Consider the following 17,842-nt stretch of genomic DNA (forward strand, 5'->3'; position numbering starts at 1 on the left):
TTGGTGGCACCTCAGCTTTTTCAATGCCAGGACTTCTTTCTTTCCTTTTTCTTATTTCTTAGTTTATTATTTTTCCCCCCTAACTTGGGATTTCCATATGTAATATATACAGAAGAAAAGTTGCTTCTAGCCAACTTTCAGACAAAAATCTATTGCAAACTCACTACTGTCGCGTTCATTAGCTAATTCGCGTCCATAGACACTCGCTATTTTCAAATTTCACACGTCCACTTCATTCCCCCACTCTCCCTCGAGAGTAAAAAAAGAGTAAAAAAAGAGTAAAAAAGAAGGAAAAAAAATCTCTTTTATGTTTTTTCAATCCATCTTCCATTTTCTTCTTAACAAGAAAATCCATATTTACTAATATTCCCATTTTTCTATTTTTCAAAAGAATGAGTTCAGACTTCGAAAGCGTCGGCTTCAGCACTCATACTTTTAGCCCAGACCCTAACCAAGAAGGACTCCAAAATTACCTAGTACTCATAAACATTCATTGCAAGCATTTTCTGTCTATGTGCATGATGACCATACTGTTACGATCAATCCTCTTATGACGACAAAAATGAGTTTTCTCATCCGCAATAGCATGATATAGGAATCGGATATACGCCTTACCTGCTTCTAATGAAATTCCACTTTTCAATGTTCTTAAAAGCTAGAGACAATTCACACTGAGTACAACACTAGCCTTTCTCATGGTTTACCTGAAGTTATACTAATAGTTAATGTTGCAAAATTTAAAAAGATGATGATGATGCATACTCACAGAACATGAAGGAGAGATGTATGGACATCACCACCATGTGTTCACAAGTTCACCCTTTGCTTTTGTAAATGAATAATTAACAAATAAAAATAAAAATAAATAAAATTTGTTGAGTCCCATTTAACCAGCAAATGTGTGACATTTGTAGCATTTGTTGTCTAAAATGTAGCTACCATTAAAACATGAGCTAGAATTCAAATAGTACACAATTCTTAATGTCTGGTTCTCATCCACCATATGGCATAAATGCATGGCAAGTTGGCAACCCAGACAATACAAATTACCCTAAAAAACAAAGAGTATACAAAATAACAAATTGAGGCCCCATTGTTGAATGTAACCCAAATCCAGCTAAAGTGTAGACCATCACACCATATGCAAATGACATTAGGAAAGGAATTACATAAACAACATACAGATAGCCACAACAACAAGGAATTGCTTGTTCAGATTGCATACCAATTACTGAATGTATGTAGCCTGCCAAGAAGGTGGCTTTCAGCCCTCCAGCTAAAGTGTAGACCGTCACACCAAGAGGTATTAGAAAGCTCGCGCCATAGATATTCACGCTAGTGAGTGGGTTTATGACAGAAGAAACACCAAGAAGTAGCATGGTTGTTACAATAATGCTTGTTAAGTAGAATCCAAGAAAGGCGATGTGTGCAGTAGTAACCACCAAGAAGTGGCATGGTTGTTACAATAATGTTCGTCAAGAAGTAGAATCCAAGAAAGGCGATGTGTGTAGTCACTACAACAAATGCGACTTTTAGCGGCGCTCACAAACGCCGCTATAAGTCCCAAAAAGCACCGGTGATTCTATTATTGGCACTAGTCAAGCGCCAATAAATGGCTATGTCGCTAAAAGTATTGGCAGCGCTAGGGAACTTCTATCGGCGCCTTTCTGAGCGCCGATAATTGTATGTTTTTCCGACGCGAAAAAGCGCCCGTAAAAATCACATAGAGCGCCGGTAAAAATGGTTTGTGGACACTTTTTCTTGCAAAAAAGCACCGTAAGATTTCTACACAAGCGCCGGGAGAAGCCTTTGTATGAATTTGAAAGGCCCTAGCATCCACTAATTTTTTTTTTTATTATATATAATTCAATCAAAACCTGTATTTTTTAAATATTTGAAACATAAAAATGATGCAATACAAATAAAACTGAATATTAAACAAAATTTATATTACCACACAATAAGAAAAAATATATTACAATAAATGGTCTTAAATGTAAATAAATAAATAAAAACAAATCCTCTATGGTCTACTCCTAGCACGAGTGGCGTCAAAAGGCTGAATGTTCCCAGTGAGAAAAGAATACCAAACATAACAGAAAGAAAAAAGATAGAAAACTTGGAAAACTACTCCTTACAGTGAACTATTAATTTATCTGGAATTGTTCTAACAAGTTGGTCAGCTGCAAATTTCCAATCAGCAATATGCCAGGACTACAACACTTCTTGTTTGAATATCAAACCTTTCAAATTTTCTATTGAACAACTTGTCAGCCCATCTGTCTCTGCTAATTCTGAATTATCTCTCTTTGTTCACAAAAAGAGTAGGCTGTTATTACAGAAAAAATATGGCTCAGCTAGATGCAATGTTAGTGATGATATACATGGATCAAGAAGGAAAACTTGCACTTACATATCTTATCAAATTCTGTGAAGGATCGTCCCTGAAACATAAAATTTCAAAAATTCAGTCATATGATCTGAAAGTTTCAGATTTTAACATGGGTAACATACATATGAAAATGCTGAAAATTTCAACATAAAGCAATTAGAGATTACACTGTCAACAGAATTTTGGATCAACCCACTTCTCAACCTGTAAAAATGCTGAAACATAATTCAATTGAAACCTGTATTTTTTTTTAATATTTGAAACATAAAAAATGTTGCAATACAATTTAAACTAAATATTAAACAAAATCTATATTACTTCACAATAAAAAATATTTATAATATTTTTAATAATAAATTGAAAATGGTCTTAAATAATTTTATATAAAAAAAAAATCCTCTATATGGTACTCCCAACGCGAGTAGCGTCAAAAAAATCCTCTGAAGATAGGAACCCTTGATACTTGATTAAATACAGCAATGGAAACTCCTACGGCAGCAAGCTCCACTTGACCTGCAAAACAAAACAAAACGGCAAGGATACATGACTTACTCTTCCAGGAGTGGTGGTACTGAGGGCCCAATTGATGTTTGCATCAAAATACCCTTGTGGCCAGCCGCTAAAATGCATTTGCCTCACTGTAACAATGTTTGAAGTTCCAAATGTAAATTGAACAGCTAACCACAAGAAACATTTTGAAAATGAGAATAGAAAATCACTGGGGAGGGTGTTTTATCTACTAAATGTGTGCAAGTGAAATCCCATCCTGTTCCTGCCATCAAGGGGCTCTACTTCAATGGCAAGGTATGAATCAACATCATCAGCAGTAACCAGATAGTCAGGTTGCTTCGCTCCTGTTGCCAGAAATATTTTTATAAACTGGATATTCAAGAAAAGTCAGCAATGATAGAAGACTAGAAATAAGATCCATTACCAACTATGTAATTCACAGACACATCTTCCAAAAAGCGTACCCACTGGCAGTGCAAAAATAAGAACTGTCAGTTATAATGGAAAGTGAAATAAGAAAAAAGTCAGCAATGATAGAAGACTATAAATAAGGAAGAACATCCTGCTCCCATGACCAAAACAGTCAGCTAACACACCTTAGTGCTTAAATAACCAGACTCACCAGAAGAGATCACCACCAATAGCAACCCCAGTGAGATTATGACAACAACTGCTCCCATGGTCTTGTCTTCAATTCCACTTTCTGAGCCTGAAAATTTTACAAATTTAGATTACCAAAATAATGTTCAAAATAATAAATAAATGCATAGTAGAATCTGAGACATGCACACCCAAAGCAACCTATACCATGCCCCCCACAAACACCACAATTTTGGCACTGCTTATTTTGTGAGACCAACCTTAGGAGGGTCACAGCCAAATAATGTAACAATTGAACGACATGAATCATCAATCAATGAACTGAAAATGGAATAAGAAACTGGAAAGAAAAAGCAATAGCATTTGGAATGAAACCAAGTAAAAACAGAACAAAAACTCCCAACTTCCAGAGAAAAAATCTAACCCATAAACAATGCACATTTCTAGTGATCATGTACTTTCACAAGAACCATAGTTGGGTGAATTCCGCTCATCTGGACATCTCTTTTTTCTTGGTCAAAACTAAGAAGGAAATTTTATTAACTAGGATAAGTGTGCATGCACATAGCTATCAATTCCTAAGTGGGGTGTGGCTAACAGTGGGGTGTGTGTGTACCAACACGCTAACTACTGCCATTTTTATTTATATACTAGTGTTCAGAAAAGTAGGAAGCGATTTCCTCACATTTGAAGCACTTGAGTTGAGAAACAAAACATTAGAATTAACAATTTGCTTGGTAGCAGGAGATAACAATTAATTGGGGTTGCCTACATGAATCTGTCCCACCATTTTATTCTATCCCAACAATGTTCCAAACATCTCGTCTCTACACTACTTGGTTTGGCCCATATGCTGCTGTAAACATCCACTAGAATCCTGTCAGCATATCCTTTAACTCCACTGAGACAACTCCCCTCCCCACCAATCCTCCTTCACCCAAACATTAGAGTCTCACTCCACCACAACCCCTCTCTTAGACCATACACTGATCTGCTCCTTCTACCCTTCCTCTCCCCACCCAAGAGGCCTCCAGAGTCCTTTATAATATTATCCACACATGAAAACTTATGCACATGTACAAGTGAAGAGGAAAGAAAGAAGAAAACAATATCATTTGTTTCATTAGGATAAAAGCTTTCTTTGGTCCACAAGAACAAATCTGAAAAAGCACTTACATGACCCGAGAAGACAATATCGACACCATATTGATACAAGAGTGCTTCCATTTCCTGCCTCATGCATTCAAATTCCTGATAGTGTGATGAATAGCTATTGTACCAAGGAGGATGCCATGCAGCCACCACCCATGGGGTCACTTTGCGGTCCACTCGAAGTAAATCTATTAGCATCTACAACAACTCTGAATTTAATTACACTCTAATATTTAAAAAATAATAATATTAAAATAAAAAAAATAATCAAAGAAAACCATTCCAAAAGATCAAAGCATTACCTCATATATTGTTGGGGTAAATGAAAACCCACGCCTTATTTCTCTGCATAGACAAAGAAACAAGGTTCAAAAACTGAATCTCTAGACAAACCAATGAAAAAGTGAAAATTTGAATTAAATATGCAAGCAGAAATTACACAAGTACCATTGATTTGGGTGGCAAGTTATACTTGAATTTTGCCCTAACAATTCCCCTATTTCCATGGATTCTGACATACAAATTCTACCTATAGCTTCAACTGATTGCAATAGAAAACATAATGTCCCATTCGCAGTCTGACATACAAATTATGCCCTTCGAAGAAAAAAAGGTTTGCATCCATACAAAAATGCCACTAAATAGCATTACAATATCCAATTTCAAGATTTATATTTTCAGTAAGCAAGTGATATTGAGAAAAAATGTTTACCTGAGAATCCATCGCTAGCCTTGGCAGGTCCTTTAGTATCACCCTATCAAAAGTTACACTTATAGAATTATATATCAAAAGTATATTCCGTTGTTCCAGATGGCGACAGCTAATCACCAAAAATTTGAGAATTTTTTCTCCAACAAACAATTTTTGGAAACATTTTACCTTTGAAAACCTTAAATCTGTTGTGCCAAACTGCACCAACCGAGAACACAGAACTGGATTTTTGACATGTAGCAGACCAACATCAGTTTTTGGCCTAGGGCATGTGCAAAGTGTACACTACCTGATGAATGAGCTGGATTTTTGACATGAAAACCATCCAATGGACAGAACAATGGTTCACTCATGTGTGGATGAATCCATTTCTGGACACATTTTGGTCCCCAGAGAGCAATCAACATACACAGATTAACCTTGGGACAATCTGTTCAATGGTAACTAGTAACAAATTATTATACTAGCCATTGCAATTCAATCCAAACTTCAACATGGCCATGGTATATTGAAAGCGGATATGAAAATTAAACTTAAGTTATTTTCTGACTTCTGAATTGCATATACCTTCCCAAGTATTGATAACTAGGCTCCAAATTGCAATTGCAGTGACTTTAAAAAAATAAAATGTAATTACAATTTGGTCATGAAAGAACATATCCAATAGTTATTGCAATTCAATTCAATAACACATCCAAATGCACCCTTGGTGATTTTTATCACCTCATTCATGAAAATATAACCATAGTTAGAGGCCATGAGCCGATAGTCATGTGCCAATGCAAAAATGCAGCCTGTGCCAACTGCATGTCCTCTGTTTGGACAGTCACCTTGTATTAGAAACTAATTCCAAGATTATGAAAAAAATGCAATCACTTGAACTTGGAAACATGTTAGAATTGGAGTTAGCTAGAGATAACAATTGTAATTTATCTCCTTTGTAGAAATTCACCGAATTACTGCAATGGTTGGGACACATAAGGTCAAGATCTTGCTTACAAGCCTCTGAAACATTAGCAAGTATTCCTGACCAATGAAAAACAGAATCAATGTCCATAACCAACTATTTATGGGTTCCTGAACATCATTCATTGGTTTCATGGCTTAAACCATTCAACCAAGACAGATCATCATCCATTGCTTTTTCCGCATTTCAAGAAGTTGGAGAGAGTAGAAGGTAAATCACTTTTCTTATTACCAGCAGAGTTCTCTCCCTTTGATCTTCTCTCTTCAACTATAGCTTTCACTGTAGAAGATATTCTTGCTCTAGCCTGCATACACACACACAGAGTCAGTCAAAAGTTCTGGTTAGAAAGTAAAAGGAGCAAATATCTAATTTGAAATGACACCAATGGTGGTAGTTCACTAACAGTCTCAAAATGGTGGTGATCCATGCACCCTGCACATGTGATGCATGTATCAGAATCAGGATATTTCAAATTAAGTGGCACTTTTTGGGATAGACAACAACCTCAATATCAGACTGATCTGATGGTTAGGATCATTTGGGCAGCATCATTTTGGACTCTCAATCAACCATAATATGCCCATGGATTTCCTTACATATATGCCTAGTGTGGATAATTCACCACCCTTCAAAAATGGTGGTAAACTACAACCTTAGTCTTTTCAAATGATAAAGGAAAATGGAAGAGAGATGTTTACAACCCTGTGCCTCTCTTGTAAACACCCCATCATTCTATTTATTGATAGTAGAGTAGTGCACTATAGGTACTGTAATAATACCAAAACTAGAAGAAAATGGTGTGTGCATCAAAAAGATGGGTGTAAATGACACTTACCTAAGAAAATGGTATCTATGCATGAAAAGGGTCTGAAATATTTCTACTGAAATATGATTGGAAGTACCTGAACAGCTCTTGCATACGGAGTGCCTAGAATATATAATGGAAAGGAGATGAGTCCTTTCATGAAAGTGAGGAAATCCTCCAGTACACACACACACACACACACACACACACACACACACACACACACACATATATATGTGTGTGTGTGTGTGTGTGTTTGTGTGTGTGTGTTCGTGTTTCTCTCTCTCTCTCTCTCTCTCTCTCTCTCTCTCTCTCTCTCTCTCTCTCTATATATATATATATATATAACAAGAAAGACTCAATAAATGCTAACCCAGCTGCACCACCCACATTGGAAGCACAAAAAAAAAAAGCTTAAAACTAGGGAATAAGAAAAAATTACCTTAGCAGTGGCGGTCATGTAATTGTTTGTTTCCCAAGATCAATCTACACAGAGATACTGGCTTATGACAGATCTATACTTGAGCCCTCCAGTGCCTTGTTAAAACAGTCAATAACCTGCTCCAAATCATGTAATTGGACCGTAAGTTTGAAGTTCAAATAAGATATCAACGAAAGGCTCAAAAAGAAAAAAGCACATAGAAAATGGAACAAGCTAGTAGTTAATATCATTAAACCCACCAACACATGAAGCACAATCCCCAGCACCAGGAGAAGCAAGTGGACTGTCAAAATGACCATTTACTAAAACTGATGGATCAGTATCCTTTGACTCTGTTGATGAGATCCTGTAATTTAACTGCAAGTTATTCATAGCATTTTTGAAACAAATCCAACAAGAAAATTTATTAAGTGCTAGATATAGTACATAATAAAATTGTTACATGGTATAGGTTTTATGAAATTGGAAGGGAAATTTTTGCCAAATGCAGCATATGCAAAAATATGACAGAAAAAACATGTCAATTTCAGCACAATTTTTTTATTTTTTATTTTGAATGTTTCAAGTAAAAACTACAAAATTGATTATCAATAACATGTTATGTATGAGACATCTATTTCCGCATACACATCAATATCCATATCTGTGTGGGGCATCATAATAAAAAAATCTGTTCCTTCGGCTTCTAGAACATGCAATTAAATCGTGTGAACGAATCTACAATGGAGAAAATGGAAGATGTTTATATTAGAACTACCTCTCTGAAAGCTCTCGACTCCGATTGGCAGCAGCAATGACTGCATTCATCAAAGTTCCACAAAATCCGCTGTTCTCCAACTCACGAACACCAGCAATGGTAGTTCCTGCAAGTGATGCAACATCATCTTTGAGTTGTCCTGGGTGCTTTCCTGAATTGATAGCCATAGCAGTTGCTCCCAAAATTGTTTGGGAAGCTAGCTTCAATGCAAGATCTCGTGGAAGACCAGCAGCAACTCCTCCATCAGCCATAGCCTCTGTTGCTAGAAATATGTATGCTGGTCCACTGTCACTCAAGCCTGTGACTACGTCAAAGAATTTTTCGTCAACTCTCCATATCTTGCCAATTGCTCCAAAAATACACTACAAGTTTTTCAACTTCTTTTGTTATTATTCGACCATGGCCCCATTCCTGCAAATCTTTTAATTTTGTTCCTGCAGCAATGGACATGAGAAGTTTCTTCCTTGAAAGTAGTGGCTTCAACTCCAAAACCACCTCCTTTACAACTTGAGGTTTTACAGAGAGAATGATCATTTTTTTCTTATTCAGTCCACTTCCATTGATACCACACAATGCCAAGACAGTCTCCTTTACCTCCAACCCAACAAAAACATGCGCAGTCCAAAGAACGAGCAAGAAAAGTAGGGCCATGGAGGGGCAGTTTCTAAGCAAACAACTATGCACAAAGCACCCACAAACATGAAAGGTAATGCTCAAGTAGTTGGCTGCATAAAATAGAAAAGAAACCCACTATACATGATTACTAACATGACTCACATGCCTAACAAGGTCAACAACTTAATACAACTGTTACTGAATGCGTTATGATAGTTAATGAATGTGACATGGGCCTAACTTGGACCCTCTTAGATGGGTTCTTATAGTCTAAAACATAAAGGAGATTTTTTGCTTTTGTTATTAAGGGAAAATAATTAATGGAACAGAGGATAATTTCAGTTCTGATGTACATGCCTAAATCATACACCACAACAGCCATGAGATCATTTGATCAGAAATATAACTGCGGATATCAATATTTGTTATATGTTTCCATCAACACAAAAATGTTTATATGGATCTATACATTGTCATAGGAGATCTGATTTCAAGAGACAAGCATAAGCAAATGTGACCACCACTGAGATAGACCAACCTGAGACGAAAGCTTTGCATTCATAAAAGGGCAACAAAGAACCTTCAAACACCCAATCAATCTAATCAATACCCACTCAAAGCCCCAATCTAATTCCATTTTTTTTAAAAAGACAGAAATATGAATATTCAAAAGAGAAAAAAAGAAGATAATCGGTCTTGCATACCTAAAATGGTTTTTCCCCTCCTACAACAAAAAGCCATCAGAGGAGAGACATGATTTAAAGGCAATTTATTAAAAATAATAATTAATAATATTCACGTCCTCTTTTCAATTTTTTGTTTTTTAAAAAATCATTTTGGGTTTAGATTCGTATCCAAATGCAACTGGACCTCAATCTGATTCCCTTAGGTCTGAATATGGGTCACCTACTTTGGGTATCCATAATCACAGTGCCCATTGACAGCCCTACATAGCTTTCTCCAGACCAAACACACGAACGCAATATTTTTGGTTTTATAAATAACACTCTAGAGGTTAACTATTTGCCCTTCTAAATTTCTAATACTCTTTAAAGGCATTCTAGATTGTATCTTTTAGCACCTTACCTCTTCGATTGGTTGTGTTGATTGGTTCCTTTGAACCAGATGCTACCAAAAGATATGCATGCTCCGAAAAGAAAAATTGGACCAAGCCTTGGATCTCTCATTCAATCATACATATCGGAAGTTATGCTCTGAATCATTTGTTTCAATCCCTTGCTTGAAGACAGGATGCCTTGGGCACCCTTTCACCAGATTGGATCAGCATCCTCTGGACTAAGCTCCAGAGTCTTTGCTATCTACATGAACAAAAACATATCAATTAGCACATCTTGCAGATAGTAGGGGAAGGAAAAACAGAAGCATCACAGAGAATTTCGGATAGAGTGCATCAGATTTGCTGAAGCAACAGTTGAAATATCTTTGAGTCTTACAACTCCTAAAACTATCATAATGCAAACACCCCAAAAACGAACCGTGCAAGAAGTGATCTGAAGGATGATGACACGAATTAAACAAGCATGAAGTGAACAATTAATTTCAAAACAGCAGTGTAAACAATTTAATTTACTTGTAGGATAAATTTTGATCTTAAAAGCATGCTCATGTTTATGAATGTTACTTACAAAAAAGGCCCTAGAGTCTCCATCCTTGATTATCCGTGAAATCCACTGAATTATCTGCCAGTAAAATCGAGAAACAAAATGATCCATCAGAAAAACATAGTAAGTAATAAAGGGGAAAGTTACTGCATATAATTTATTTTTTTGTATGAAATATAGAATTGAGGCCATTTACATATTCTTCAGAGCATTGAATTTGATAACACAAAATTCCAAAACGGAAGTGTATTGTCCCATGCATATACCTTTTCGTAGACATCACTAATGGAGATGCGCTCCTTTCCGGGCATACTTAGAATTTCTAAGAACGATATGTAAACTTGCTAATCATGCTGGAACCGAGTCTACAAAAATAAATGATAAAAGTCAAATCATAAGAATCCCACAAAGAAACTAGTGCCATTGAAATTGCAGGCCTTTTCATAATCATAATTGATGATGTGTCAGATTATATGACCAAATCATGGTTTTTGGGGCTTCCGAAACATGCTCACAGTTGATGTCTGGGTCAGAATGGAAAACAGAACCTGCATTGAGCGGGCTGCTTTTTCCCAACTTCAGCCCAAATTCCAAATTTAGAAAGAATTGTAAATCGACTAAAATCAGAAATTGAATTCCAGCAAAATAGTACTACCAAGAACCCTTTGAAGCTAGAATATCTGCCTCAACATCTCTTCAATTTTAACACATTTATGATCATAATATCTAAACCAGAACATGGATAAATTAAACTAAAAGAACAACGGGTGGTTTAAACAATTTTGGTACCAAAAATAATCTAATTAAAATACACCACATCAACATAGAGTACGATAATCAGGCATAGGGCATAGAAACAAAACAAAATAACGGTTTACTATAGCAACGCATCAAATCCTAAAAGCAGTTGTTGGAGGCTGTCAAACCAGATAACACATTCCAATGAAAAATTACAGAACAGAACTCACATTTTCATGCGCACAATCACATTTTGACGTAATCATAAAAGGATACAAGAATACCATGTAGTTTTGAAAGAAAAAAAATGCATACCTCTCCAGCTTTAACTGTTATAACATGAGGTGTAAATCCAACACCTGCGGATCCTGCAGATCTGGTCTGTAAAAGACAGAGAGAGAGAGAGAGAGAGAGAGAGAGAGACCCTAGAGGAATAGAGGTGGATTGAGAAAGGGGAAACAAAGAGAGGCGGTCGATTGAGAGAGGGAAAAGAAGAAATAGAGAGAAGGTCGATTAAGAAAGGGATAGTAGAGGTGGATATGGCGAGGGCTGTCGCTGCATCTAAAGGGGGAGAGAGAGAGAGAGAGAGAGAGAGAGTCGCAACGTTGAGAGAGTTAGAGAGAGAGCATCGGGGCAGTGAGAGGGAGAGAGTTAGAGAGAGAGCATCGGGGGCAGTGAGAGGGAGAGAGTCGGGAGAGGGTAGAACATGAGGGTTAGGGCTTTTGGGAGGGTATTTATACCTGATCGTTAACCGTCGCCCGATCTTAGTTAGCACCGATAGATGAGTGACACACAGCGTCGACTAAGCCGACTTTTGTTGTAGTGAGTAGTCCCCAATCTGTGGGAAATCATATTACAATTATTGTGCAACAAACATCTTAGAGAACTAGGAACATCTATATGTACATGATATATAAGGTTTGATCAAAGTAGATGAATAAAAAGCCTGTTAGTTTGCAATAGCTTGAATGGCCATAAGGCAACCCACTATAAAGTATGGTTTTTTTCAGAATGAACTTAGCGGGCTTGGAGCAGTTCACAGAGTAGTGTTAGATGCCATTTGAAGATCGATGTCTTTGTCACAAAACAGGATAGGAAAAAAAGTAAACTTGCCATCAGGGGAAGGAGGAAAGCTGATGTTTGGTTGGGCAGCCAATCATTTAAGTTTTGCTCTTAGCTACTATCTCATACTCTTAGATCGAGCTCTCATAGGTAGACACTTGTATCGTTCTCGTAGTCTGCATTCTCTTTTGCTCTTAGATACTATCTCATATTTTGAAAACCTGAGAACTCTTGACTCCACTCGATGTTCAACTGGGTTGGGTTAAATGAATACTTGACTAGATTGGACTTGATATTTAATAATTTTAAATTAAAAAATTTAGAGATTCGGTAGATATTTGCTATTGTTAAGCAATATAAAATCCAAACAATTTGATTGTGGCCTCGTAAATAAATGGTTAAGAAGAAAAATACACCAATTGTACAAATTTATAGTTGTTATCTATAAAGAGATTACAGCTAAAAGCTTCTTTGAGTAATTTCATCGAACATGTGAGCTACTATTTCTTTGATCATCAGTCATCATCTGTATGGATTGCTTAATCTGCTTTTTTATTATAAATGAATATGGCCATCCATTTTTTTATGCTCCGAATCGGATGGTAACAACCATTTAAGATTAATGGAGTTTTCAAGATGGCCATTGAAGAGTAATGTAATACCCATCCTTAGAGCCAGAACATTACTGTACAATCGGAAGGTGGAATCCAAACAAACCCAAGCAGACTGCAAAACCATAAAAAATGGTGGAATCCAAACAAACCCAAATTGAATATAGAACCAAAAGAGAAAGCTCTGCTCTGGTTGTAGAAGCACAAAATAGAAGAGTAGTGAGTAGATTAACTTAGCAATAAAGCCTCTGCTTCCTACACTATAACTGAATTAAAAAAATATTAAAAAAATATAAAAAAAAAAAAACCCAAGACTAGAGGTCCGTATTAACATACCTTTGCGGTAAAAAACAGGAGCCATTTGAGGTGAGGGATTAGGAGCAAGGATTTGTGAATCCATGGATTTAAAATCTCCCACGTTTGTTTTTTGTTGGGGATTCGCCAAATTTATACGTCCATAAACCCATGGATATGAGGCAAATCCAAATCCAAAAAACCCATGGAATCAACAACGATGCTGATCTTTTTGGGCTTGGGCAATTTTTCGGAACGGGAATCCCCAAATCCCTAAATCCCTAAATCCCCAAATCCATAAATCCCTAAATCCCTAAATCCCCAAATCCCCAAATCGGTATTGAGATTGAGAAAGATTGAGAGAGAGAGAGAGAAAGATAGATACCTCACGGTCCCCAAATCCCTACCCCTCATGGCGTGGGTAGGGCGTTCGGCAGTGGTCTGCCCGAGAGAGTTCAGAGAGAGAGAGAGAGAGGAAGAGAGATACAGAGAGACAGAGGAGGGAGAGGATGCGAGAGAGAGCTCGAGGTGGGTGGAGAGATCAGAGAGAGGAAGAGAGAGACAACGAGAGAGAGAGGTGTAAGAGAGAGAACCTGCGAGTGGGTTTCTCGCTGGCTAGGATATCTCTTAGATTATATTCATTTTTACGTACGGATGGATGAGAATGCCTCGCGGTCCATCTATTTTCTGTGGGCCCCACTATGATGTATTTGTTATATCCACACCATCCATCCATTTTGAGATATCATTTTAAGTCATGAGCCGGAGAATGAGGCAGATATAAATATGTATTGGACCCCACCAAAGAAAATAGAGGGGAGAGTGATTCCCACCGTTGAACCTATCTTAAGGCTCATCGTAAAATTTATTTGAAATCCAACCCATTTATAAGTTAAAAAATATATGAAATAAAGGAAAACACAAATATCATCTTCATATAAAATTTTTGTGGCCTTTCAAAGTTTTTAATGGTGGGCGTCACTGCACCACTGTTTTCTATGTTGGGGTTCACTGGAGGTTTGGATTTAAATCGTTCTTTGGATATTACCCTAAAATAAACTATACGCAAGGCCAAAAATACCTAGGTAAAGAGGAAAAAAAATTCATATTGATCTAAAACTTCTATGACCCCTAAAAGGGCTTCAATGGTAGAGGTTCAATCCCCCATTGCTTTTTGTAGTGTAGTCCACTTGATGGTTAGATCTATTTTATTTTTCGTCTCAAAACTTAACACGAGCTTGCCAAATGGATGGACGGTTTGGATATAACAAATAACTCATTATTAGATCCATGGAACTTGTTAACGTCAATACACCAGCTATATAGCTGACGTGTGGTACACCTGCAGCTAATCTGCTTTAGCATACTTAGTAAACTCTATGGGGCCCACCGTCATCATGCATTGTATCAACTCAGTCCATCCATTTTATCATATAAATTTAGTCCTTTAACTCAAAGATTAAGCATGTCCAAAGCTTAAGCGGACCACACCATTGGAAACAGTGTGAAATGAATTTTACCGTTGAAAAGTTCTTGGGCTCAACCCCTAAAATGATCTGAAAAAATGGATGAACAACATGGATAAACCATGTGAATTCAAAGTTGGCCCAACAGAATTTACTCAGTACCATAAAAGCTTATTTAATAACTCAGTACGCAATCCAATTTCGAGAGAGAGCTGACGCTCCTTGAGCTCATAGTAGTAGGAATGGCTCAAAGTAGTGGCCTTAACAATAATGATGTATTTATCATATCTACACCCTTCGTCAATTTTGAGAGACCATTTTAGATCACCATACAAAATACAAATAATTTAAAATGCTCCAGTGGACCATATCACAAATAACAGTAGGACAATGATTCTCACCGTTGAAACATTCACAATAATCAAATCGATCTTTTGATATGATTCATTTTTTGGATAATTTTATAAAATGATCTCGAAAAATGGATGAACGGTGTGGTTTATCCCAAATTTTTGGTAAATCCAAAACTCAAGTGAACCATGCCACATAAAATAGTGTGGAATAATATTTTCCACTGTTGATACCTTCCTTGGGCCCATAGTAATGTTTATTTGTCATCCAACATGTTCATAATATAAAAAAGATATGAATGAAGGGAAAACACAAACATCAGCTCGATCCAAAACTTCTATGAATGTTATTTTTAATGGTGGATGTTCAACCCCCACTTTGTAGTCCACTTAAGCCTGGGACCCGCCCCATTTTTGTAATATTTTTAATTCATTTTTTATTATTTTCTTTCCCCATAAATCTATTTCAATATAAAAAGTAAAAAAGAAAAAGAAAAACTTTATTTTTTAAGGTGAGAATTTTTGTGAAGAAAGTAATCAAAAAGCATAAAAGATTTACCCAGAATATTTAGAAAGTACAAGAGATCATGGTGAGAGAAGAATACTAGAAAATAGTAATAAAAGAAATCGTATAAAAAATGTTCAAGGCTATTATCATCTCAAAAATTTGAAGAAAAGAAGTCGTATAAAAAATGTTCACGGCCATTTTCGTCTCAAAATTTTTTTTTTTTTTAAAAAAAGAAATCGTATAAAAAATGTTCAAGGCCATGTTCTTCTCAAAATTTTGAAAAAAAGAAATCGTATAGAAAATGTTCAAGGGCATTTTTGTCTCAAAATTTTGAAAAAAAGAAATCGTATAAAAAATGTTCAAGGCCATTTTCGTCTCAAAATTTTGAAAAGGTGTTCTATTTGTACGGAAGAAAAAACCGAATACTTAGAGCCTTTACTTGGCAGCAGACGGATGAATACAAAAAAGACAATCTAGTAATAAATTCTATTAAGGAAGAAAAAGGCTCAATTAATAAACATCTAAGATAGTTAATCATAGAAATGTTAGTTAAAGGTCAATCAATGGTCGATTCCACAAGATTAAATTTCTCACATCAGCTTGATCCAAAACTTCTGTGAATGTTATTTTTAATGGCGGACGTTCAATCCCCACTTTTTAGTCCACTTAAGCCTTCGACCCGCCCCATTTTCTAGTTAATACCTTAAAATGATTCGAGAAAAGTGTTGAACAATACGGAGAAAGTCAATCCATGACTTGGGTGGGGCCAAGAGCTTAAAAATAAAGTCAATCCATGACTTGGGTGGGCCACACCATATAATATAGTGGAGATCAAGTTTTCTTAAAACATTCATAATCATATATTAGGCCTACCTAAATGTGATTCACATATCCAACCCACTCATTATGTGTGTCCCACCTGGTGAGTGGTCAGACCAATTTTCAACCGCATCCAAAACTCATGTGGGCCCCACCATGTGCTTATATATTTTTTAGGATGTCTTCACATAGTTTTAGATGGTATGGCTCATATGAGTTTCGTATATAGATGATTTTTGAGATATCTCATAACCTAAAGGGGACACATCAAATCCATGGTGTTGATGTTTGACACAAATCATGATGGGCCCCACAGAACTTACATCAATTCTTAGGTTCTCACGAGGTCACTAAGTTGGGTCACAATTTTGACCAAAATATTTGGCCCATTTTACATGTCTGATCCGTTCACTCTATTTTACTGATCAATACCCTCAATTTGAGTAGTTACTCGCCTCAATCAGTTTACATATGAGAAAGATATTAGGCATACAAGATTCATCACATAATTTCAGTGAAATTTGATTTAAACATCTGAAGTTATTTATTCTTCAACCTGAATTGATTAGATTGTCCAAAAATGTTTAAAGGTTCAATTAGTGGATGTGCCTAATAATTTAGTAATTTTATTTTTCATAGATATAATTTAGTAATTTTATTTTTCACAGATAAATTTTAATTTCTATTTAAAAATAACAAATTTTTTTCAAAATGCATATATTTTTACTCTTTTAACAAAACATCATTTTTATTATAAAATATTTCAAAAAAAAATTTGTATTACAAATTTAAAATTTTTATTTTTAAATTCTCAAAAAATTTCTCATATTTTAATTTTTCCTCAAAAATTTTAAAATGCCGATTTTTTTTTCTTCAAAAGCATAATTTTGTTCTCAAAATTTTTCTCAAACTTTCTTAAAATTTTTATCCTTATCAATATTCTTTTTCATGTAACATTACAAATCATTTAAATATTACCTTTTAATTATATTAAAAAAATTTCCACTCATATGATATAAAAACTATATACATATACACACACATTTTTACCAACCTTTTTTTTTAAATTAAAACATTTTTACATTATTACCGACGGTTTTCAGCCGTCGGGAAAAATATTTAGGAAAAAGACTTTTACCGATGAACATTTTTGATGGTAAAAGTCTCACCGCCAAAATTTCAACACAGTGCGAAACCTTTTCTAGAAAAATTCGAAAACCCTTTACCGACGAAAACTTTTGTAGCGAAAAATATTATTGCCGACAGTTTTAGTTCGTCGGTAAAAGTCAGGGCGAAGTAAATAAAACTACTTTTGGCACCGAACATTTTCATCGCTAAAAATATTATTGGCGACGGTTTTGGTTCATCGGTAAAAGTCAGGGCGAAATTAAATTACAACGCTTTTGACGACGAACATTTT

General features: G+C 35.8%; 3 long non-coding RNA genes and 1 pseudogene across 3 annotated transcripts; all 4 read right to left on the reverse strand.

Moving 5' to 3' along the window:
• Positions 1 to 2,627: 2,627 nt before the first annotated feature.
• On the reverse strand, positions 2,628 to 3,583 carry LOC131253443 (uncharacterized). Its single transcript, XR_009175179.1, has 3 exons — positions 3,525 to 3,583; positions 3,327 to 3,369; positions 2,628 to 3,246 (listed from the first exon to the last, which is right to left on the reverse strand). It is a non-coding gene; the product is annotated as an uncharacterized LOC131253443 (long non-coding RNA).
• A 2,280-nt stretch (positions 3,584 to 5,863) lies between these two features.
• Positions 5,864 to 6,410, reverse strand: LOC131253445 (uncharacterized). Its single transcript, XR_009175181.1, has 3 exons — positions 6,319 to 6,410; positions 6,090 to 6,180; positions 5,864 to 5,978 (listed from the first exon to the last, which is right to left on the reverse strand). It is a non-coding gene; the product is annotated as an uncharacterized LOC131253445 (long non-coding RNA).
• A 1,827-nt stretch (positions 6,411 to 8,237) lies between these two features.
• Positions 8,238 to 9,034, reverse strand: LOC131253441 (pyrroline-5-carboxylate reductase-like; annotated as a pseudogene).
• A 1,805-nt stretch (positions 9,035 to 10,839) lies between these two features.
• Positions 10,840 to 11,727, reverse strand: LOC131253444 (uncharacterized). The gene is made up of 2 exons (XR_009175180.1): positions 11,597 to 11,727; positions 10,840 to 10,939 (listed from the first exon to the last, which is right to left on the reverse strand). It is a non-coding gene; the product is annotated as an uncharacterized LOC131253444 (long non-coding RNA).
• Between the last annotated feature and the right edge of the window lie 6,115 nt (positions 11,728 to 17,842).

The sequence above is a fragment of the Magnolia sinica genome, chromosome 8 (assembly GCF_029962835.1).
Source record: "Magnolia sinica isolate HGM2019 chromosome 8, MsV1, whole genome shotgun sequence".
NCBI classification, from domain to species: Eukaryota; Viridiplantae; Streptophyta; class Magnoliopsida; order Magnoliales; family Magnoliaceae; genus Magnolia; species Magnolia sinica.